This window comes from Neomonachus schauinslandi, chromosome 13 (assembly GCF_002201575.2).
Source record: "Neomonachus schauinslandi chromosome 13, ASM220157v2, whole genome shotgun sequence".
Taxonomy (NCBI): Eukaryota; Metazoa; Chordata; class Mammalia; order Carnivora; family Phocidae; genus Neomonachus; species Neomonachus schauinslandi.
The window spans coordinates 90,929,827-90,953,169 of record NC_058415.1 but is presented as its reverse complement, the minus strand read 5'-3'; the positions used below and the strand labels follow the sequence as shown (position 1 = coordinate 90,953,169).

Here is a 23,343-nt window from a genome sequence, read left to right as displayed (position 1 = left end):
CAAGTTAATTGGATAATTGCCACTTCGTGGTGCTTGGTGTTGCACAACCTTGAACTTGTTTTTTTTACAGAAGCTTTCCTCTGAGCCTCCCGGGAGGCTCCCCTGGATGGCAGATCAGGCCTCCTGCTCTCCCAGGACAGGGGCAGTGGGGCCCCTTTTCTGGCAGGGGCGCACAGTGGAGGAGAAGGGCTGAATGACCGTCCCAGGTCACCCGGTGACCGACCGTGGACAGGAGGAGCCTCGCGTCTGCCCACTGCCTCTATCTCTGACAACTAAATCACCCCAAAGAGACGTGTGTGATTTCATTTCTATTCCACCTGCAGGAGGGGGGAAAAATCAATGTTTGCTAAATGAAAAGGAAAAAGATCGGCAGGAGGAAAATGTATTTTCAACTTTTAATAGGGCATTATGGACAATGACAAGTCAAAAGTGAAGCAGCAGGCCTGTCTGGCCGTGAGGCTGGGCTGATGGGGTGCCAGGGACGGTGGGGGACGGTTACCCCTTCTGCCAAGCCTGGGGTGGCCCGCAGCCTCTGGATGAGCTCCAGCTGGGTGCCCCAAATGGGCAGTGAGGGGGAGGCAGGTAGGAGGGCAGGGCAGGCGCTCCTCTGTGCATGGGAAGGAAATCAGAGCCAGGATGGGGCCTTCCTGCAGGGCCCACACCCTGCTCCGGCCACGAAGCATGCCACGGAGGGCAAGGAGGCTAGGGCATGAGGATGCCGCCAGCAGGAGGCTCGCCGCCCCGTCAGTCTCCTGTGCCTTGTTTGGGTGACGTGGATTGGCAAGGGTCTGGTTTTATTCGTTCCTTCACTCTGGTGTCTACTTAGAGAAAAGTTGTTGAGCTTCTCTGCGGTGGCACAGTAGGGACACGGCAGCGACCGGGGCAGAGGTGCCCTGTCTCAGGGTTTCTGGTTTGGAAGGTATAGTGATAGATGGTGAGCAGGAGGCCGGGGGCACCAAGGTGGGAGGAGGCCTCACAAGTGAAGGGAATCTCTGAGGAAGCTTGTTTTCAGCTGAAGGAGCCGCAGGAATGGAGCCCCAGAGACCAGGAGGGCTAGTGAGGCTGACGAACGGGCCGGGCGCCTTGGGGTCCTGCTGCAGGGAGAGGGGTAGGGGGTGAGCCACAGGCTGCAGGGGTCCTGCCCAGGGCCCGCCGCTGCCCTCTCTCAGCCAGGAGTCCTCTTCAGGGGCTCGGACAGATGGCCACATCAGGGCAGGTCCAGGCCTTGCGTGGCAGGGGCATACGCACTTTGCAAACCTCTCAAAGAAAATAAATACAAAATCCCAACTATAGAGTTAGGTCCAGGGCCTGAGCAGGAGCCCCTGCAGGTGAGGGATGTGGCATCACGTTTCGGGGGCTTCCTGGCAAACCCCCATCCACCTGCCTATCATCGTGGCCCCTACTGCTTCACTTAAGAATCTGTGTCCTCTGCGTGCCGGTCTGTGGCCCTGTTGACCGTGGCAGCACCAGCCTCAGGCCGCCCGTTCGTGTCCGGTCTTGATCCCTTCACCTTGACTCGGCTCTTGGTGACCTGTCAGTGTCTCCTTCCGTGACTCTCAGTGCTCCCAAGTATAGTTTTCCCGCTGCCCGGGGCCGGCTCAGCTCAGAGCATTCGGGCCCTGCAGACCTTGGCTTCCCTTGCAAGGTGACAGGATTTACAGTGTGCATGGGTGAGGGGACGCATTCCAGCTGAGTCTGAGTGGACAGGTGGTCGAGCCTCGAGAGTTCTCCCGAGGTGACACAGCGAGGCAGGCCAGAGCTAGCTACGACACCAGGGAAAGGCATCAGCAAACTGTAGAGTGCAGTGCACATGTGTGCGTTTTCGTAAGACACTCCTCGGCTCATCAAGCCATCTGCCTGAGATAGGCCCTCTATAAGCCTTTGATGCTACGTGGCATGGATTTTTAAGTTGTTTCCTTTTTAAAGAACAACAACAAAAGGAGTAACTCATTTGAGAAAGTCTGGAAAACTGTACAAAGGTAAAGGATAAGAGACAAAATAAAAATACTAATAATCCCATCATGAAGAAATAGCCGTTATTAATACTCTGGCTTTTCCACTAGTCTTTTTCTCTGTCATATATTTTATATATGATATTATATGTTTTTTAATCTAGAGATCATAGTCTATCTACCATTTGTACCTTATTTTTTTCTATTAAAATTACATCCCGCACATTTTCCTGTCTCATTAAATACTCAAACTATTATTTACGATGGTTACAGCGGGGTCCAGGAGGCAGATTTAGAGTAATTAGCTATTCCCCAGAATTAAGCACCTCGGAGTGTCCTCTGCACCTCTGTGCTTCTCGGGTCATCACTCCCCAGCGCTGGAACAATGGTCAGAGGTGTGCTCTCCGCCGGGCTTGACACCTACTGCCGGATGACCGTGGGTCCAGCCTGTACAGCCTGGTGAGGCCAGGAAGGGGTTGGCCACCCACTTTGACTGTATTTTGGTAAGTGTGTGTGTGTGTGTGTGTGTGTGTGTGAGATCTTGAGGTTTCAGTATGCATTTCCCTTATGACCAGGGTATGTGACTATTTCTTCACATTCACGATCGGAACCCAGCTTCCCTTCGGAGAGAGACAGAATTCGCAAGAGCGGGGGCACTTTGTCCACTGTCCTTTGCCCGTTCTCCCCTTGGGATGTGCATCAGTGAGGGCTCCCCACGTCGGCAGTCCCAAGCAGGGTAACTTGAGGAGTGCTCACCAGAATGAGTATTTACAGGACCCTACCCGGGGCTGGGGACAGGGACGGCCAGCACCCTAGGTTTGAAGGGGCAGGGCGGAGGGCGTGGGACCCAAACCCGGTGGCAGAGAGGCTGGGGGAGGGGCACCTGGCAGGCGCCAACCTCACAGAGGGCGGTGGTCAGCAGGCTGACCTTGACTTACCGCTGCCCCCGGGGCTGGAGGACAAGGCTGTGGACTGCGTCTGCAGGGTAAGCCTCCGAGGGTGCAGAGCCTCACGCTGCTAGGTGTTGGGGGCTAGCCCCCCTGCAGCAATGGATGACAGCCACAGCACTTGACTGCAAACCCAGGGGACAGTTGAAATCCAGCCTTGGCGTCCACACTCTGGGTCTCCAGGTGCACCCATTGGATAGAAGCACCCATCACCCCAGGGGCTGCCTGGGGAAAGAGCTCAGGGCCGAGGGTTGGCCTTGCGGTCACTGTCCCACTCTGAGCCTCAGTCCCCTGTCTGTAAAATGAAGGAGCTGGGCTAAGAAGGGCAGCTGCCGGTCACCTTGGACAGATGCCATCCCCCCTCCCCAACCCCCGCCTCCCTGCCTCGAGGTGAGCCAGGGCTGTGCCTGCACCCAATGCACAAAGTGCCGGGGACAGGACCTGCTCTGCTATCTGTTTGGCCAGAGAGGGGGCTGTGGCCCCTGGCTGATCACAGCTCCCCTCTATCGCTTTTTTTTTTTTTTGGTATTTTTAAAAATTGAGGTGTAATGAACATATAAACGTCATGCTTCTAAAGCGTTAAGTTCAGTGGCTTTTAGTGTATGGACAGAGCCATGCAACCACCATCACTAATTTCAGAACATTTCCGTCACCCTAAAACGAAACCCAGCCCCCCGGCAACCACCCATCTGCTTTTCATCTCTGGGCATTTGCCTGTTCTGGACAGTTCAGGTACCCGGAATCACGCAATAGGTGGCCTCCTGGGTCTGGCTTCTTTCGCTTAGAGGCCGTTCCTGACGTTCATCCACACGGCAGCGTGGGTCAGCGCTTCACTCCTTCTTACGGCTGAGTAATATTCCATCGTGCAGACACAGCACCTGGTGCTAGCCGTCCATCGGCTGGTGGGCATCGGGCCGTTCCCATCTTCGGCTGTTGCGCACAGAGCTGCCCCTGGAAAGAGAAGCCAGCCAGAGCAGCCGACGAACGATCCTCTTGTTAAGGGAAACGTCAAGCCCCACGTTTATATTTTAAGGTTAATTTGTGAATTGACCCCCAGGAGGGAGACCGTGCCCTTCACATTTTCAGAAGCGCTTTCAGTACCTGAGCAAAGGCGGAGCCGGCCTGCAGACTTGAGTGCCCGGTTCCAATCTCGCTTCCCGGATGCTTGAAGCGGGGAGCAGAGCCTTGGTGGGCCTGCAGTGGTTCAGTGCCCCCGCGAGGGTGGGGGAGCTCCAGGGGCCGGGGGTCAAAGGGCCTTCCCTGACTTTGCCACTCCCCCAGAGGCCCAGGAGCCCGGTTTCTTCGTCTGTGAAATGGGAAGATGAGGATGACGTCCACATCCTTGGCTGTTGGAGAGGCAGCGAGCCCGCGCTGGCGGGGGGCGGGAGCATACCGCGCGGCCGGCGGCTTCGGAGCCCAGGAAGTGAATCGGTGGACCACGAGGGAAAAGAGGGGGTGCTGAACGGGTCCCGCGTGAATGAGCGGTCGGATGAGCGGAAGCAGAGCAGAGGCTCACCTGCGAATACCAGGGGCCACCTCTTGTCCTTCCGGCCAGAGTGGGAGCTGGGTGCGGGGTCCCCTGAGCTCCTCCCACACCGGGGCGGAGCCCACATGTGGCCTCCTTGACCGCGGGACTAGAATTCAGGCTGAGGCTGCCGCAGGCGCTCAAGGGTCCACGTGGGGGTGGGGCGAGCTGCCTTCAGCCGTCCGTGTGACGCCTCCTCCTGGCAGCCTGCAGGAGTGCCAGAGCTGGAGGACAGCCCTGCCCCTCTCCTGGGGCGGGGGGGGGAGGGGGGGGGGCGGGGGGTCATCCATCTTGGTCTGACCCTATTAAAATGCATGATAAAGGGAAGAAAAGAGTGGGCCAGGAGATGAAGGGGGTGGAGGAAGCCTTTGTTTGCTCCTCCCTCCAGGACCTCAGCAGCCAAGAAAAAAGAGGCCTGGGGCTTTATTCTCTTGGGCTGGGGGAGGCAGAGCTCAATGGGCTGACTCTGTGGGAAGGAGTCACCCTCAAACCCCCAGCTGTCTGGGCACCCCATCACCCCTCAGCTGGCCCGTCCAGCCAGCCTGCAGACCTCGTTGCTCTTGCAAAGATGGTGCTTTGGAACTTTCCTGCCCCCAGAGCTGGTCCCCAGCTCCTGCTGGGGCCCTGAAGCACCCAGGGGGGACAGCCGCCCATGGGCAGGGCCTCCCCCGAGATGGCACTCTGGGAGCTGACCCAAGAGTAGGGCCAAGTGGGCAGCCAGTCTTTGTCCTGGTGCTGGGGCAGGGGCCAAGGCTCTCAGAAGCAGATGCCCCCACACAGGTGGGGCCGGGCAATCCCTCCACCGGAAGGTAAAGCCACACGCCCCACTGCGGGGCCAGACCCCATGCTTGGGATTCTAATTCCCCCTGGAGGCCACCAGCAGTGAGCCAGGCCGGGGGCAAGGCCTTTTATGAACATGATAGCTTTGACCCTTACGATCACTTCTTACGGGTTGAATTCTATCCCTCTTCCAAAAAGATACGTTGAAGTCCTAACCGCCCCGCTCCACACACCTCCCCATGTGGGCAGGTTTGGAAATGAGGTCATTCACTGCAGATGTACTCAGCGAAGGTGCAAGCCGATAGGACCAGAGTCCTTACAAGACGATGGCCCACGGGGACACGCGGGGAGAAGGGCACATGCCCCCGGAGGCAGAGATGGGGTGCAGCCACAGCCAAGGCACCCCCAGGAGCCAGAAGAGGCAGGAAGCATCCTCGCCCACAGGTCTCCCTGGGAACACAAACCCTGCAGCACTTTGATTTTAGATTCTGGCCTCCAGAACGGGGAGACGCAACATCTCTGCGGTGGTCAGCCGCTGGGTTTGAGGACAGTCACGGAGCGATTCCTGAGCAAGGATCCCAGCGCTTCGGGGCTGGCGCTGCCCGGCCAACGTCTGCACGCGGGCCTGTCGCCCCCACAGCCCTGCCCACCCCCGTGCTCTGCACAGAGCACCATGCCATGCGGAATGCCACCCCTGGGGAGGCTCGGGCTGCGAAGGGCAGCCACTTCTTCTAGAGGAGGACATAGGATGCCCTCAGAAGGTGTTTGCACAGCGGGGAGAGTGGGGAGCCTGGCACCCCACCACCACCCAGTTGTGTGTTCTAAAGAATGTGCACAAAAAAGGTTTTTCCAGGCCGTGAACTCAGCCAGCACACCTGTATTGTCAGAGTGGAAAAGCCCAGAGGCCGGCTCCATAATTCCTGCATCCTGTCCCTTCTTGGATGCCCTGGAAACCCGCCATCTCCAGGTCCAAAGCTGAGGGTCTTGAACGTGTTGTATGAGCAGATTTGGAACTGCAGCCTGCGATGACAGAAGCCTCCATGCCTGATCTCACTCTCCGCTCAGAGGCTAGAGCTCACATCAGCTGACCCCTCCCACGTCCCTAGGATGAACGGCCCACGGTGTGGGCCCTGCTCTGACAGAATTCACACTCTGGGAGGAGGGACATGGAGGTCACACCCAATGTGTTAGGAGCAGCCTGAGTTCAGAGCAGGGGCTCCTAATTGGCCTGCAAAGCCCGGGAAGGCTTCTTAGAGGAAGTGCCAGGTCTAAAGGATGAGCGGGGTGGGTCAGATGAGCAGGGAAGGGTGCACCAGGCACAGGAACAGCCTGAGCAGAGACCTGGAGAGGACATGGCTCATTATGAGCAGCAAGTGGTTCTGTCTCGCTAGGCAGCAGAGTTGGGGGTGGCTATGGGGGGGCGGGGCACAGCCAGGTCCCACGGTGCCTGGCCAGTCATGTGGTACAATCTGGGTTTTATCTGAGGGCACTGGGGAGCCACGGAAGGCTTTGCAGGAGAGGAGGAGGGTCATTTTGGAGGAAGAGGTGTGAACTTCTGAACGACGCTCTGGATGTCAGGTGGAGATGCGGGGGACAGGCACGTCGGTGGAAAGCCCCGCAAGAACTCCAAGACATAGTCAGGGGGAGCCCGCGGGGCCCAGGCAGTGGTGTAGGCATGGGGAGAAATGGACTGGAACAGTGAAAACACTTCACAGTTCTGGCTCTGTCTGCCTGGCCTGCTCTCTAGGACTCTGCCCCAAACCAGGGGCAGCCCCCCCACCCACAGGGGTTTGGGGTTTCCGTCTACACATACCCAGGTAGTCCACCTGGGGTGAGCCACGAGCTCCTGTCTTCATGGGCACTGGGGCTACAGGCCCACGGGGTGTCCACAAAAACTCACAGCAGGGGGGTGGAGCCTCCAAAGGTCCAGAGTCATCCTCATCAGAAAGTACTTTGTGTGGTTGTATGAGGTGGGCAGGGGAGCACTCGGTATGCGGTTGGACTCAGCCCTGGGGGGAAAGGGCACAGGAAGGGGTCTTTGTCTCACTGAGGAGGGAAATGCCGGCAGAAACATCATGACGAATGTGATGGTTAATTTTATGTATCCACTTGACTGAGCCAGGGGTGCCCAGATAGCTGGTCAAACATTATTCTGGCTGTCTCTGTGAGGGCATTTCTGGATGAGATTAACACTTGAAGCTGTGGACTGAGTAAAGCAGATGGCCCTCAATAATGTGGGTGGGCCTCATCTAATCAGTTGAAGGCGCGCGCGCGCGCGCGCGCGCGCACACACACTTTTTTTTTTTTTTTAAGAGAAACAGAGAGACTAACGCTCCCTGAGTAAGAGTGAATTCCCCAGTGGCTGCCTTCACATTTTATTTGCACCATTGTTCTTCTGGATCTCCACTTGCTGGCCCACACTGCAGATCTGGATTTGTCAGCCTCTGTGACCTTGTGTGCCAATTCCTCATAAGAAATGTTTTCCTCTCTCTATGCACATCGTCCTGGTTCTGTCTCTCTGAAGAACACTGAGTCACAGCACAAGGCTCCCCCCGCCAGGGCTGGCTGGGACCAACCCTGTGGGGCAGCCTGGGCCCTGTTCCCCTGCCCTTCAGATATTGGCCTCCAGCAGCAAGGGAAGCAGGTTGGGGGTGGGGGGCTTGGCAGGTGGGGGCAGGGCTCAGGGACAGTTGTCAAGACACCAGCTCCTTCCTGGGAGAACAGACCGTGCTCTTTGAACGCCGTGAGTCTGGGGTCACCAGCTGAGTTTCGGCCATCATCACAAAGCCCCACCGAGGTGGGCTGCCCCTAAATGGCATAGGGCAAAGCCACATAGGAGAGGATGATGGGGGTGGGACCTGTGCTCTGCTCAGGTTTGGGCAGATCCAGTAAGAGGTGGCCTCAGGTGCCATATTGGAAAGGACCCCACTGAGGACCTCACCGATGGTCTTTGGAGAGAGGCACTTACTTGTCCCATGTCTGATGGCCAAGCTGGGGTCAAGAGACTGCCAAGCTGGCCCTTTTATTCCTCCTGGCGGGAGATGCTCCCCCAGCCCATCTTCCTCCCTGCCCACTTAGGCTTACAGTGAGGATGCCTTTCCTGGAAAGAACGCGGTCTCTAAGGTGGATTGGTTCGGACAGCTGAGTGCGAGCACCTTGCCGGCCTGGTTTTGCCCGGCTCCCAGCCTAGCACAGCAAGCCCGTGGGCAGTGCGTGGCAAGCAGGGCTCGGTGACCCACAGCCCCTCTGCCTCCCCCAGCCAGGTTCCATCAGCCTGATCCACGGTGGCCCGGGGGTTCACTGAGACACCCCCTCCTCCCACCTGGTCCAGCGAAGCAGCCTCTCCATTGGTCCCACGGCCTGGGCTTCCGTGCAAGATTTCTTAAGATTCACCCCTGCAGCTTATACCGCCAAATGGGGCAGACTGAAGCTCAGGGCTCGGACATGTCTCCCTCCAGGTGACGGCCACCGCAGGAGGAATGGAAGCCAGGCCTCCACCCAGGGCACCTGCCTCCACCTCGCAGGGTCAGGTCCTCAGGGATCAGGTGTCTGTGAAAACTATCCCTAGAGAATCATCCTGAAGCTCCGTTCCCAGCCAGGGCTAGGGTTCCAGAGGTCGCCCCGAGCCTGATACGAACACAACATATCGAATAAACTCCTTTCCTTCTCAGCACCTCTGGGAGGTTGGGGGTGTTTGTCAGGCTTCCCTCGTCCGCTTGGCCCATTTTGACTAGGGTCCTTTTTGCTCAGGGCTGGGGAGACAACTCAGCCGTCAGTGAGTTTACCGTCTGGCGGAAAGGTGGCCTGAAGCTGCCCTTTCCATCCGGGGCGTCCTTTGTATTCTTCTCCGCCAGACACGGGGCTTTGGACGTGAAGGCGGCCCGTGGCCACCTGTCGGTGTGAGTTTCCCTGGGCGTGAACAAACACATCTGTTTCCACTTTGGATCTGGGGGGCGGCCCCGCGCAATGGCTGCCATCTGGGCCAGCAGATTCCGAATGGAAGCAGGAGACAGAAACCCCCCTGGGGCAGAAGTGCGCGAGGGGTAAGAGCCCCCCGTGAGGGCGCTGAGGCCAGGGCTCCTCCTACCAGCACCCCACGGCTCTGCCGGATTTGGGGTCCTGGTGGCTTCTGCTCCTACCTATGGCAGGGGAGGCCCCCGGGATCCGGCTCCATCTCTGACCTCGCCTGCCCCACACCTGCCGCACCCCTTCCCCTGGGGGCGCACTTTGCTCTGCAGCTGGAGGAATCCCCACCCCTTCCAAACTCAACTGGAGCGGCACTCCCAACCCCACCAGTGCCTCCCCTGCCTCCCACGCAGGTCTCCGGTACGGATCCTGACACGTATGCATGCAATTTTTAATGTCGACCTGGTTGTGGACAAATGATTGAAGAACCTCGATGTCACCACAAAACTCTCACCCCACTGCGAACCAACAGCTTTGGCCTCCGATGTCCGTGCAAACACACCCGCTCACACACACACACACTCACACACAAGCAACCAGCTAAGTGAGCACCCACTAAGTGCCACGGCACCTGGGGCTCGGTGCAGAGCAGGTATTACAGTCACGGCCCAGCACAGCCCGGGAGCCCTGCAGCCTCGGGTCACCTCCCAGCCCTGCCCCACGTCGGGCCGTGTGACCTCCCCGGGCCTGGCTCACAGCTGGTACTTATGGAGAGAGAGAGGACACGTGACAGCGGTGACAAGGAGCCCTGCCCTCCCTGAAGGGACAAGACTAGCTCACTGAGATGTGACGGAAGACAGGTGAGTCTGGAGCCTGGGGAGCAATCTGGGTCCGCCCCGGCTGCTCCGAGGAGGCAGGGGCCAGCAGGGACCCGGAGCCTCCACTTGGCAGCTCAGATGCAGCTCACACCATGCAGCACCCGCTCACTGATGCCTCTCCCAGGCCCCAAGGCAGGAATGGGAAACTGAGGCACCGAATGGGGAAGCAAATTGCCCATAGCGCTCTGGCTCGGATTTAAACCCGGGCCTGTCTGATCCTGGCGCCGCGGCTCCGGAAGGCTACTTGCTCGCTGCTACCGCGGCCGCCTCTTCCTGGAGAGTTGGGGAGGTAGTGCCTCCGTGGGGGAGGGCCGGTTCTGGGCGCCGATCTCACCCCACCAGCGAGCGGGGTTGCCGCTGGGAGGCACCGCTGGGCACAGGCTCAGAGTCGCAGCCAAGACGGAGCACTCTCATGCGTCGGAGACAAACTGAGCACTGTGAGCTGCTGGGCAGATGGGTCACTGCCTTCCTGGCAGGGCCTTGGTTCACTCATTGGCCAAGGGCCATGGTGGGCATTGGGGATGGCCGTGGGCTACCAGCCCTCCTCGGGGGACTGGGGATGTGGCTCCAGGTCCCCGGGCAGCCGTGATTCCTCTGTGTCTGTGCCCCCGCGACGCCAAGACTAGGGCAGACAGGGAGGTTCCTGGGGCCTCCAGGCCATTCCAAAGCCCCATCTGAGCCGGCATCCCCACCGGCAGGTGGAGGCCCAGCAGGACGGCCATCAAGCTGGGGACCCTGAACCCAGCCAGCCCGTGTCTTGGAGCCCACACAGAGATGGCCAGGCACCAGAGCCTGACCCGAGCCAAGCAGCAAGCATTACACCACTGACCAGCAGTCCCCAGAGACACGGCTTGGCTATACGGAGGCCCACAGGTGAACATGTGAGCACTCATACAGCCCCGCCTGGGCAGGGTGAGCCCACGGGCACAAAAGTGTGCACACACAGCTCACGGAGAAGCACCCATGGGCACACTGACCTGCCCAGTTACATTCAAGTGCAAACACTTACCACCCCCAGGGGAGTAGATGTGCTCACACACATCTGCACACCCATGTCCAACAAGCCCACGTGGTGGTGGTTCCTTTCCTACGTCCACGTGACTGGGCCATGGGGTGTCCTGATGTCTGGGTGTGTCTGGGAGGGTGTTTCTGGATGAGATTAGCATTGGAATCAGCTGATGGAGTAAAGACGCTCGCTCTCCCCAGTGTGGGTGGGCCTCACCCAACCTGTTGAGGGCCCGAAGAGAATGAAAAGGCCGGCAAAAGGAGAAGTCACTCTTCTACCCACCGAGTGGGCGCCGCTGGCTCTCGGGTCTAGGACCTGGGCTGGAACTTACACCACGGGCTCTGGGGCCCTAGGTCGTGGACAGAAGATGACAAGACTTCTCAGCCTCCACAATCCCTGAGCCAGCGCCTTACACTAAACCCCTCCGCTCTCTCTCTCTGCACACACACACACACACACACACACACACACACACACACCCCTTCGGTTCTGCTTCTCAGGAGAACACACCCAGGCTCAGTGTGCAGCCCTAGATGATGGCAGGCGCTGGGGACTCTGGGAATCTCCATTAACCGTCACAGCGAGCCAGTGACGCCAGCTTGGCCATCAGCACTGTCTTCGTGTGAGAGGGATGGGGCTCAGATCTGGCTGCTAGCAAATGGCAGATCTGGGGTTCCCCGCCCAGCTCACAGTCTTGCCTCCAAGTCCCAACGGTCTGTGCTTTGCCTGCAAACACTGGAACACACGTGCGGACCACAGCAGGATACCGGCCGAGAAGGCGTGTTCATGGGCCCCCGGGTGCCCCCGATACACCAGGGAATACAGGCATGCGTGCACCCACAGGCATGCTCACGCCTGCAGCGCATGCCCACAGACGCACACACAGAGCCCATGCACACTCATACGGAGCAGACTGCCTACCCGGCCCCTCCCTCCCCACAAAGTGACGCCCAACCCCTGCCTGGAACTGGGTGGAAGACAGAGGCCCACCCCACCCTCTCCCCGTCCCCAAAGCAATGACATCTTTCTCGGCTCCTGCCATCAGTGGCCGGGCTGATGGATCACCCTGTGCGGTGACTCAGCAGCCCCGAGCCAGTCCATGGAACGCCGTTCCTTCTGCCAAGGTCGGCCGGCGCCTCCATCAGAAGGCAAACTCTTGCGGTCCCCCTTGGCAGCCTTTTGGCGAAGGTGAAGCACGGGCCCCACGCACACCCCACAGCCAGGAGCTGTGAGGGACGGCCCTGGGACGGGCCCTCAGGCCTCCAGCCTGGGGCCCTAGGCAGCCCCCCGGGTGATGTGCCCCCAAGTCCCAGCTTCTCCAGTGGGGGGCAAAGGAGCCCCCCAGGCCCGAGTCATGTTGGAATGATCCGTGTATGCCCTGGACCTGGCATGGGAACCATATTCTTGAGCCCAAATGAGCGCCCCCTTCAGCATTATCGCATGTCTTGCGGGGCACAGACAGGACCTGCTGTCTGATTAATGACCCGTCATCATCTACACGATGACAGGACGACAGCATCTGCCTGTGGGGGGCACATGCGCTTAGCCAGACACGCAGCCAGAGAGCCTCCCTCAAGAGCAGACATCCGGGCCTGACGCCTTGGCTCAAAGCCTGCCTTTGCCACTTGGCCGCGGTGTGGCCTTGGGTAGATGACGTCGTCACTCTGGGCCTCAGTCTCCACACTTGTGCAGAGGGGCCAATAACTGGACCCTCGCAGGGTCGAGTGGAGGAGTCCAAGTTGACGTCGTGAAGCACGGCGTCCCAGTCGGGGCCAGGGCCTCCCAGGGCTGGTCGTGGAACTGAAAACATACATGCCCCCATGCAGCCTCGCACCAGTGCTGGGGCTCATGGTCTTTACCCTGTGACCCAGGGGAGGGGACCGAGGCCCCGGAAGGCCCCGGACTTGCCCAGGACTTGCCCGGGCACCTGCCATTCACCGAGGACCCTGGCGAGGCGGTTGTCAAAGCCCCTGTGGCTAATACAGTCCAGGATCTGAACTCACCCCGGGCTGGGAGAAGCAGCCCCAGGGCCACAACCCAAACGTCAGCATACTGGTATTTCATTGGTTCCTGGGACAATATTTCCCAAATCAAAGCCATTCCAGAAAAATCTACAGGGTACACTTGCCCTCAGAAGGGTAGGAATTCGTAGGATTTTGCTCTCTGAACAGGACTTGGCCATCGTCGGCCTGTGCTCCGGTGAAGGCCCAGCTGCCCCCCGAGTTCACCTGAGCTGGCCGGCCCTGCTGTCCTGTCCTGCCCCACCCCGGGGCTCAGAGGAGCCGGCTGAGTCCCCCTCCCAGCCTGGAAGGCGGACGCTGACAGGCTGCCTTGTCTGCCTCCCGCTGCCCGGGGAATAGGACACCATCCTTCCCAGGGCTGCTCCGTGGTCAGCAGCCGGGAGATTATGACCCTGCGGCTGCTCACTTGGAGGGGTCAGGCCCCCGCACGGTGGCTGTGCCCCAGAGTCTGGCCGAGGTCAGTTGGCCCTCTGGGTTTGTTTGGGCAGGACGGGGCAGAGCCCCCCAGTCACCCCAAACTGCCCTGGCCCACCCTTCCCATCAAGACCCTGGTGACTGGGGATTCTCCTGCAGGAGAAGCCCCCTTTGTCTCCCCTGCTCGATAGAGGGGGAAGGGCGGTGGTGGCTTCCTCTGGGTGGGGGAGGGCTCCGGTTCGTGAATCCCCAGGGGCTGAGTCCCCCGCCCCAGCCAGCCTCGAGCCCAGGTGCGTGACTGTCACCAAGATAAAAGAGACATAATTAAGTTCCAATCAGCAGAGTGATTTGTTATCATAATGTAATATTCCCCTGCAGCCCCTGGGCCCACAGATCCGTCTCCGTCAGGCCCACCGGGTGGGGGTCTCTGTACGCCTGGGCTGCAGGCCTTCCTGCCACCCTGGGCCCAGCTGCCTGAGGAGCCCCCGGGAGGTGGCGTCCACCCCGCCTGCCCCCTCTGGGCCACACTCGTCCCTCCCCCAACTCCAAGCTGTCCAAGGTGATAATGAAGTCATTTTTCTAAGGAATGTTCACCTGGAAGACAGCCCCGTTGGGGAGCCGGCGGCTAATCGAGCTGGGAAGGCAGGCCCAGGGGAGCGGTGGGGGCGGAGGGCGGCGGGAAAGGTGGGGGCGTGGAGGGCATGCCGCTGCTGGGGTGATTTATGTGGGCGCTCCTGGGGGCCAAGCCGCTGCCTCTGACTCGGCCCTGGCCGGATGCAGCCGCTGAGAAAACACGGGGCCAGACAGGCCCCCGGCAGCTGAGCCCACCTGGCCTCCGGGGGGGGGGCGGGGGGGCGGGAAGCTCCAGCCTAGCGCCCCAGGAAAGGCGGCACCTAGTCGCTGGAAATCCCACCTCTGGCACCCCCTCCAGCATGGACGTCGGGGACAGCCTGGACGGTCCCCTTGCTCTCCTCTTTGTAAACACTGTTGGCATGTGTTTGCTCAGTCCCCGTTGGGCTAGGAGGCCCGGGCGGGGGTCAGGGAGACCCTGGTTCATGCCTCGGGGCCACAGCCCACCAGGTGCACTGCACGCCCCCACACCCGCCTGCCCGCCGGGACATAGCACCTCCTGGCACCTCAGTTTCCCCTTCTGAGAAACAAGCGCCAACAAGAGCAGGGCCGGAGGTTGGCAGGAGGATAGAGCCCCTGGGTGTGGGGCCGGGGACAGAGCGAGGGCTCAGGCTTTCATGAGGATGGTGAGTGGGATGTAAGGAATGATGGACGGGGAGCCGGCGCCTGGAGGCCAGGGGTGGGGAGGGGGCCTCGGGGCACTTTGTTTACCACTTTCTGCTTTTCTGCGGCTTCCACGTTTGCTAAAATGGGTCTGTTGACTCTCAGTGGGGGAAGCATGGGCTGTGTGTGGCCCAGAGCCCGGCGGGTGGAGGAGGCGTGGGCAACCACATGGGGCGGGCGGGTGGGCCCCACCTGGGAGGCGGCCGGGGCGGCGGCTCGGAGCTCGGCGCGCACGCTGGTGCCAAAGCTCACAGGCTGCGGTCCCCGTGGAGGAGAACGGGCTGTCGGGTGCGGTACGACCATTAATAGCAGCTTCTCCGGGCCGCGGGCCCGGGGCGGCACATGGCGGCTCAGGACGCCTCAAACCCGGGTCCGGGTAGGGCTGTCCCATGCCTCCAGCATGCGATCCTCACAAAGGGCCTGTCTGGGCCCGATTTTCTTGGTTCCACATGATTCTCCCAGTACCTTCGGCAGGTGCATGACTGTACATTTCACAGGGGAAGGAAAAGAGGCCCAGAGAGGCTGAGTAATCACCCAAAGTCACACAGCTGCAAGGGGCAGAGCCGGGTTTCGGATCCGAGGGGACAGATTAGAGCCGGTCACTCAACCTCCCAAGGGTGTGCCAATGGCTCGGTGAACCAAGCAGGAGTTCTGCTCGGGCCCCGGCCCGGCACCCAGCACACCCTTCACTGATGGAGCTGGTTGGCGACACGTGACAGACACTGGGCCCCGAGTGGGGCTGACGAGGCCAAGTGACCGGGGGCTCAGAGAGATCACCCAGACCAAGGGGGGCCTGCAGCTCGGTCAGGCGGGACTGGAGCAGGGTGGAGAAAGGGGAGGGAGGGTCTAGAGAGGACCAGCCTGGCCCTACCAAGCAAGGAGCAGTGGGGCCATCCAGAGGAACGAAACGTGAGACCCCCCACCCCTCCCCAGGGACAGTCCTGGAGAATTACCTAAAGGTTCTTCGCAGGCCCCTACAGCTGTGACTGTTACGGGTAGGCGTGCCCTACCCCGGGCGGGACCTGCTCTTGGGGAAGATATCTCCCATGGAGGGGGTGGGTGGGTGGGGGTCAGCGCCCAGCCGGCCCATGGGCCTGACTGGCCAGGCTGCACTCTCACGGGGCTGCACTCTCCCCAGAGCCCTGCACCGGCTTGTGAAAAATGCAGGTTTCCAGGTCCCACCTCAGACCCACTGGCACACCCCATTGGAGATGGGGCCCCGGAAGCTGGGATTGCTGAGGCCCCAGGGGTTTGAGCACCTCACCTGGTGCCCAGAAAGCAGTGAGCAGGCTGACCCCCAGCATGATGCCTGCACTGCATGGGGCTGGGCCTTGGCTGACAACCTGACAACCTCCGGCCCTGGTTTTGTTTCTTAGAAGGGGAAACTGAGGCACCAGGAACCTTTGGGGTGCAGCACTGAGCTCCTTGGGGCCAGCCAGCTCTGAGGATTCTGTGAGTGAAGCAGGCTGGAAGGAGTCCGAGCCCTACCCCTCCAGGTACTCTGTTGGTACCCACAGGCTGGTGGGACCAACGAATTTGGGTTTCAGTAATAACTCCAGTAATAACCCTGGCTGGGATGGCCAGGATGGCCTCGGTGCCAACTGCAATCAGCTGGTCTTGGCTACGGGAGGAAGGCTGGGAGTCCGGCTCAGCAGCAGGAGCCGTGTTTGGTTAGTCATGTCTGCTGCGGGTGCAGGAGAGGGACCTGAGTTTGTCGTGTCCTTCCCAGCGGTGAGCTATCCCAGAGAGGACCCCTTACCCTGCTGACATGCAGCCAGGGTGTGGGATGCAGGTCGGCTCTCCTCTCCCCTCGGACATGGCTCACGTGTCTCCTTGCAGAGGTTTCTGTGACATGTCATACTGTACATCCACCACCCACCTGTCCATCTGACCAACTGTGCATCTATATCCACCCGTCCACTAGCTCTAGCCAAGGCCGGTGGGGACAAAGACGCTGGAGGGAGAGCCACAGCCTTCCACACGTGGCCTGCCACCAGACAGCACACGCACACCAGGGAGTTAGGTCCTGGCCCTCAAGGATCACCCTGGAGCTGGCAAAGATGCCCAAGATGGCCCAGGCAGGATCCTCCTGGCTCCGCAAGGACCTGTGACCCCGTGAGGAGTCTGGGAGACGGGACAGCAGATGGGAACGGGGAGGTGCACTTCCCAGGACAGGGAAACAAAGAAACCGGAGTGGACACCTGGGGATGGACACAGGACACTGTGGGTCCAGAAGGGGTCCTGAGGATGGAGTCCTGATAACCAGTCCTGGCCTCCAGTCAGACCAACCTGGGTCAAATTTAGCTCCCTGCCACCACATCAGTGGGGTGGCTGAACTTCTCAGCCTCAGCATCTGAATCTATGAAACGGGGGTGCGGGTCCTGGCACAGCCAAAGTCTTGTGCGGATCCGGTGCTGGGCACAGAGCTGGACACGCGTGCTGAAAGTGAAGGGAGTGGCCCCTGGCTCCCAGGGCGGTCTCATCTGCTGCAAGAGGCCAAGGCTCAGCAGCCTGGGTGGCCGCCAACCTCTGGGCGGCATCCCGCCAGCTCCTGGGTGCATAAGAGAATGTGTCAGGGAAAGCACCCAAACCCTTGCAAGAGGGAAATAACGTGATCAGGAGGGGAAAGAGGCAGCTTGTGCCAAGATGGTTATAGCAACGCTATTCATACTGCGAAGAGCTGGAGCCCTCCCAGGTGCCCAACAATGGGGAGCAGGGAAGCCAGCGCCCGGAAGGCAGCTGTGCAGACCCCGTGGGCACACAGCGCTTGGCAGAGCTAGCTGCAGAGGCAGGGAGTGGGCAAGACCGGGCTGGTGGGCATGCTGGCCACTGCGTCACAGCTGCCCCAGGCTGGCGGGACAGAGGGCGCAGGCAGAGGAATGCTACTGCAGGGATAGTGCTTGGGGTCGCCCTGTGGCCCCGCCCTGCAGGAAGGTCCCGTGTCGGGCTGCCCCACTAAGAGCAGGGAAGGAGCTTTGGAGTCCCATTTGGGAACTAGAACCAGCCAGTCATGAACAGAGGGGCCCATGAGGCTAGCGCATCCACCTCCCTCACCTCCCCGAGGGGTGGTGACAGTCCTGTTAAACCAGAGGACGGGCCTGGCCCTTGTCTGGCCGGTGGGCATCCAGGAAGGGGCAGCTGCTGCCTCATTGGACAGTGAGGGTGTTGTGGAGGGCGCCCCTCATGGACCCCAGATACGCAGACTCTTCTGGAAATTGGGGCCCCCGCACCTTTCCCCCTGAGCCACTCCCTCCTACGGGAGCCGACACCTGAGCGTGTTGGGCAAGAGCTGCCCACAGCCCTTTGTCGCACTGGTACAGGCTGGTGCCCACAGAGCAGAGGGGGCGAGTGGGGGGAGGAGGAACCCGGGACTCCCCACCCCCAGCCCAGGCCAAAGCCACCAGGGCAGTGGGGGGTGGGGGCGAGCAGAGACCCTTCGGGAAGGGCGTGGACCAGTGGGGAGACTCGGGAGCCTGCCAGGTGGACAGGACACGCCAGCAGGGCTCTCCCTGGACCTCCTCAGGGGGTGGGCCGCTGTGGGGAGCGGGGCCTGGAGACCCCAGGGGGCCCGGCTGTGCACAATGCAGCCTCGAGTACCAAGCCCCATGCACCTGCCTCACCGAGCCGGGAGGACACAAAGGGCCGGGTAGGCACAGGGGAGCCTGGCGGAGACCCAGCCCTCCAGGGGACAGAGAGCTGCCCCTGGAACCTTCCAGGTGCGTTCTGGCCATGCTCCTCCAGGCCCTGACACTCGGGAAACCCTTTCTTAGTCGTTGGTTGATTTGGTTCACACTCAACACCATCTTTTTACAAATCTTACAAATAAGGAAGCTGAGTCTAGGCGAGTTCTGGCAGAGAACAAGGACGGAATCAGAATTCGAACCCAGGTCTCCAGTGGGGCCCCCGTTCCTTCTCTACCGAAAATTGTTGCCACCACCCATGGCTGCTGGCTTCCAACTGATAGGAATCTCAAGCCCACGAGTGGGGGGGGGCCCTGGGCCTGCTCCCCGTTGTGCCCCTGTGCCCAGCACTCTGCGGGCACCCGGATGGGCACATCACCCTACCCACGCTTGTCCTCCAGTTCCCCAGATCCCCCGACTTCCGGCCACAGCGGCTCTTCCCTCCCTCCTCTGGCCTGGATGGCTCTGGGCTCCGGCTCTGCTGGACCCAGGGCGGCTCCTCCGGAACCCGATAGAAGAGCTGAGCACGTACAACCATTTTCTCAGATGAATTATAATTTTCCTTCATTTCCCCTTCAAAACACACTAATTAAACAGACATTGTTAAGACAGCCAATTGAAATTCAAAAAAGCATCCTCTTTCTAAAGAACATGTCCATTTCTTTAGAGGCAATTGTGTGCATTGTGGAAACCGCACACGGACGCACACACGTGCGCACTCAGATGCGTGCGCACACACACACACGCACACACACGCACACACACACGCACACACACACACAGGCCGGTACAGGCGCCCAGCCTCACCTGAATGCGTGCCCTCCTGTCCAGTGCCAGGACTATGGGATTGTTTGATTGAATTTTTTCTTTTTCCCAATGTTTGCCACGGTGACCAGGACACAGATAACCTCAGGATGCTCTTTCCTCCTGCCGCTGCCCCACTCCGGCACTGGAGGGGTCCTCGAGGACCCGGGCAGCGACCCTCCTTCCAGGGGCCCCTTCCCCTGCTGGCTACTCACCTGGGGTACATCATCTGCTTCACGTCCCCATCCCCCTCTTACCTGAGCCCACACAGAGGCTTCTGGACCCAGCGTGGGGGTGGAGGAGGCCTCCCCCAGCCCAGCGAGACCCTGAGCCCAGCCTCCAGTGTGACAGGCCAATGGCTTCCAACTGATAGGAATCTCAACTTCAAAACCCAGAGGGAGCTGGGCCTCCAGGTAACTTGCGGGGAGAGGGGCTCACCTGGGGATACCCCCCTTTTAAATATAACTCCTCGATTTTTTTTTTAGTCAAAGGGTAGCAAATGTATAGGAAGGTGACTTGGGACAAGGAGCACTCCGCATAGCTGCTACTCAGGCAAGAACCAGACTCTACCAGCCCCGGAAACGGCCCCAGAGCCCCCAGCATCCCTCCCCGGCCTAACCCCTAACACCTGGGACCACTCTTGCTTGTTGGAATTTTAGACAATGGGCTGTCACCATTCCCTCAGGAGAGCCCCGGGCAGCCACATGAGGATTTATTCATGTGTGCCGCTGTTCAGAGATGCCTGGGTCCTCTACAGCTCGGAGCCATCACCCACAGGCTGAGGTGCCCCCCCAGTGCCTGATGGGGCCCTGGACACTCGTCTCCAGGGGGCATGTGCCTGGCAGTGGACTTGCTGGGTCATTGACAAGGGATCCCACCGCCCCTATGGACAGCAACCTCCCGGCTGTCCTTACTCCCAGTCTCCCTGATGAAAGGCACGGCTTCTCAGGTCGGTCTCTCCTGCCCCCTGAGTCCTGTCCCCTCCCTCCTGGATGTTTTGCTCCTCCTGGCCTGTGGTCTCGCCCCTGCGTCCCTTCTCCTGGCTAACAGCAGAGCTATGCTTTCTAAAAGCGTGGGGGCAAAGTCCCACTGAGCAGGCAGTTGGGGAAGGCTCGAATTTGCAGGGCCCTGCAGAACACAACCTCCCCAAGTCCCCATGGGGCTCGGCTGCCCGGCACCGGGGCCCAGCCGTCATCCTGCCCCGAGTAACTGCCCCAGCCCCTCGGGCTGGCGTCCGCAGGCTGAGCCCACCTGAGGGATTCCCACAGATTCTCCAACTGGAAAGGTGCCAGCCTTCCATGGAAGGAGTCCCGACAGGGGATTTGAGGGTCAGCCAAGATTCGGAGACTGGTGACTCAGGCTTTGAGGAAACTCAGCCCGCCCAACCCTCGGGTTCTCCTTGCCCCTCCCCTGCACACTCTCCCTGAAGACCAGAGCCCTGCTAGCCCCATGCACCTGAGGGCCAGGCACCTTGACACAGGAGGTGATTCACACCTCCGAGGGGAGGGCAGCGGAGGGGAGGGGTCTGTGGGCTCTTACAAGCCCCTTCCTCACTGGATCCTTGGGGCCTCACCAAGTCCCTGGGGAGGAGGGGTCAGGAGCACGCACCTGCACCCTCCTCCAGGGGCCATGGAGTCTAACTACCCCTGGGAGGGTAGCACTTGTAAGATAGCCCCTTGTATGTCCCTGTGACCTCAGCCGGGGGCTGCTGCCATCCCTGTCTCTGAGACCCAGGCCCTGGGAGGCTAAGCTGACACACTCGGGCTGAGGGGCTAACGTGGGCAACGGGGTGGTGGGGCTCGGGCTCCCAGGTCCATCCACTCCCCTGGTTCTGGATCTCGGGGGAGGGAACTTCCTAGATGGTGCCGTCCCTGGGGAGGGAGGAGGTGGGTGCAGGGTGGTGGGGCCCACAGCCTCTGAGGACAAAGCCCACACAGTCACAGCCCCGGGGCCTGGCCGCAGCAGCTGCCTCCTCGGGATGGGAAGCTCATGGGAAGCTCAGAGGGCCCCGGGGTCCCCTGAAAGAGCCCCCGCTTCACTGCTGGGTTTGTGAGGGCCCGAGCCACCCTCCCAGCACACTGTGGCAAACAGTGATCCAGTCAGCACAGAGCGAGTGCCTGCTGTGTATGGGGCACCGCACCTGCTGCCAGGGACAGACACGGACACGCGTGACTGGTGAGCACAGGCACGGAAGGCTTCCTGGAGGAGGCAGCATAGCCACGCCGAGGGGAAGGAGGGGGTCCAGGCAGGGCGTTCCCACAGAGGAAGTGCTTGTACAAGGGCCAGGAGGCTGCAGCTGGAGCCTGAATGTGTGAGAGAATGTGTGTGTATGTGAGTGTGTGTGTGAGTAGAAGGGAGTGTGTGCGTGAGTGCGTTCCTGAGTGTGTGAACACAAGTATGAGTCTGAGTGTGCAGATATGAGTCTGAGAGAGTGTGAGTGTGTGCGTCTATGGGTGTGAGCGTGCATGTGAACACAGGTGTGAGTCCAAGTGTGTGGATATGAGTGTGAGTGTGTCAGAGTGAGTGAGTGTCTGGCACGCATGTGGCAGGTCAGCAGGGCCTCGTGGGCCACGGCAAGGTGATAAGGAGTCAGGACAGAATCCTGAGGCCCGGGGGTGGAGGCTGGATGGAGGCTGGAAGTGGCCGGGGCACCAGCTGGAGGCCGGGACAGCGTGGCGAGGACAGGGGGCAGTCCTGGCCGGGGCCGGGTCACTGGGCCAATCTGAGCCGTGTCAGGCAGAGAAATGTTTTGTATACACTATTAGTATTAGTCAGCGCTTGCTGCATAACAAACCACCCCCGAATTCAGTTGGTTACAAGAACCCACAGTGCTTTCCTCACCGGTGGGTCTGTGGGTCCGAGGTAGGTGTGGGGGGCCAGGCTGCAGGCTGGGTTCGGGTCTGCTCCTGCATCTCCTCCTCCTCGCATGCTCCTGGGGGCAGGTCTCTAGAGCAGAAGAGAGCAAGCCAGCTGCGGAACCAGGGGGAGGGCCTGTCCCGCTCGCCTCCACCGGCCATCCCTTAGTCCCTTAGTCCAGGCCTGTCTTGCCGCCCAGCCCCACGGGGTGGGGCAGGGAAGTCCCTCCACCAACAGCCGGAGGTCAGGGAGCAGCGGGGAGCTGTCAGAGGGCAGGAGGAGCTGGGCACCCCACCCAGGGTCCCACCTTCCTCACAGGGCGTTGGGAGGATCACTCCAGGCTCAGGACACAGAGGAGCAGACCCTGCCCATCTGCCCAGAAGGACTTGGCAAGCTCTTCCAAGTACCTTCTAAATGGGGGCTAGTAGGGGGTCAGGGTGCCCTGAGCTTCGCCCCACTGAGCCCCTGATGCAGGGACTCCAGCGTCCGGGCGGGAGCGCCCTCCGCTCAGGCCAGCGGCCCAGCGGGACCCGGCACTATGGCGATTCTGCCTTCTGGGGTCTGTCTGGCCTCCAGCCCCTCCAGCCTTCACCTTTGCAGGAACACGTGGCCTTGAACACAGACAGCCTCAGGGAGGTGGGTGCCTCACCACCTCTGGGGGCTGCCCCACAACCTGCTAGCAGCCCTCCAGAACTGTGCAGCATCCTAGCCCTCGGAGCCTGGGGGGACAGCCCAGGCAGCAGCCTCAGAAACGGGTACAGAAATGCTGGATTGACTTGTCAACCTAGCTGCGCAGTGGACAGGGAGGAAGGGGGGAGTGAGGCAGCCCCAGGGGCAGACGGGGGCCTGGGGCCCAGTCTGAGGCTCTGGATCAGCCTCACTGTGATGAAGAAGACTCCCCTCTGCTGGAGGCTACACAGCTTCCCTTACATGCCCCTGGAGACAGGTGCTTCACTCCTGATTGAGGCAGTGGTTAGAAGCATCTTCCTCATTTGACCTGGCTGTGCCCTGGGGTCCCACTTCTGCCTCCACAGGGCAGATCATCAGCGTGTGTTGAGCACCTGCTGAATGCAGTGCCCTGCCCCACAACACAGAAGCCAGTGCCCACAGACGAGGGAGGAGGGAGAGGAGAGAGAGGGTGGGGGAGGGGGACAGAGGGAGGGAAGGGAAAGAGGGGAGAGGGGGAGGGGGACAGAATGAGGGGGAGGGGCGGAGAGGAAAGAGGGTGGGGGGTGGGAAAGGGTGTGTGCGGGGGCATGTAAGGGAAGCTGTGTAGCCTCC

The 23,343-nt window shown here is 60.6% G+C and overlaps 2 long non-coding RNA genes across 2 annotated transcripts in view; both read right to left on the bottom strand.

Annotated features, from left to right (window-relative positions):
* Positions 1–3,772: 3,772 nt before the first annotated feature.
* LOC110581849 lies at positions 3,773–4,316 on the bottom strand. Its single transcript, XR_002480406.1, has 3 exons — positions 4,293–4,316; positions 4,001–4,205; positions 3,773–3,850 (listed from the first exon to the last, which is right to left on the bottom strand). It is a non-coding gene; the product is annotated as an uncharacterized LOC110581849 (long non-coding RNA).
* A 4,739-nt stretch (positions 4,317–9,055) lies between these two features.
* The window catches only part of LOC110581840, a 20,702-nt gene continuing 6,414 nt past the window's right edge, over positions 9,056–23,343 (bottom strand). The window contains exons 2-3 of the long non-coding RNA XR_002480405.1: positions 22,048–22,152; positions 9,056–9,113 (exon numbers count right to left, since the gene is read on the bottom strand). This is a non-coding gene — a long non-coding RNA (uncharacterized LOC110581840). The remainder of the gene's footprint in view (positions 9,114–22,047; positions 22,153–23,343) is intronic.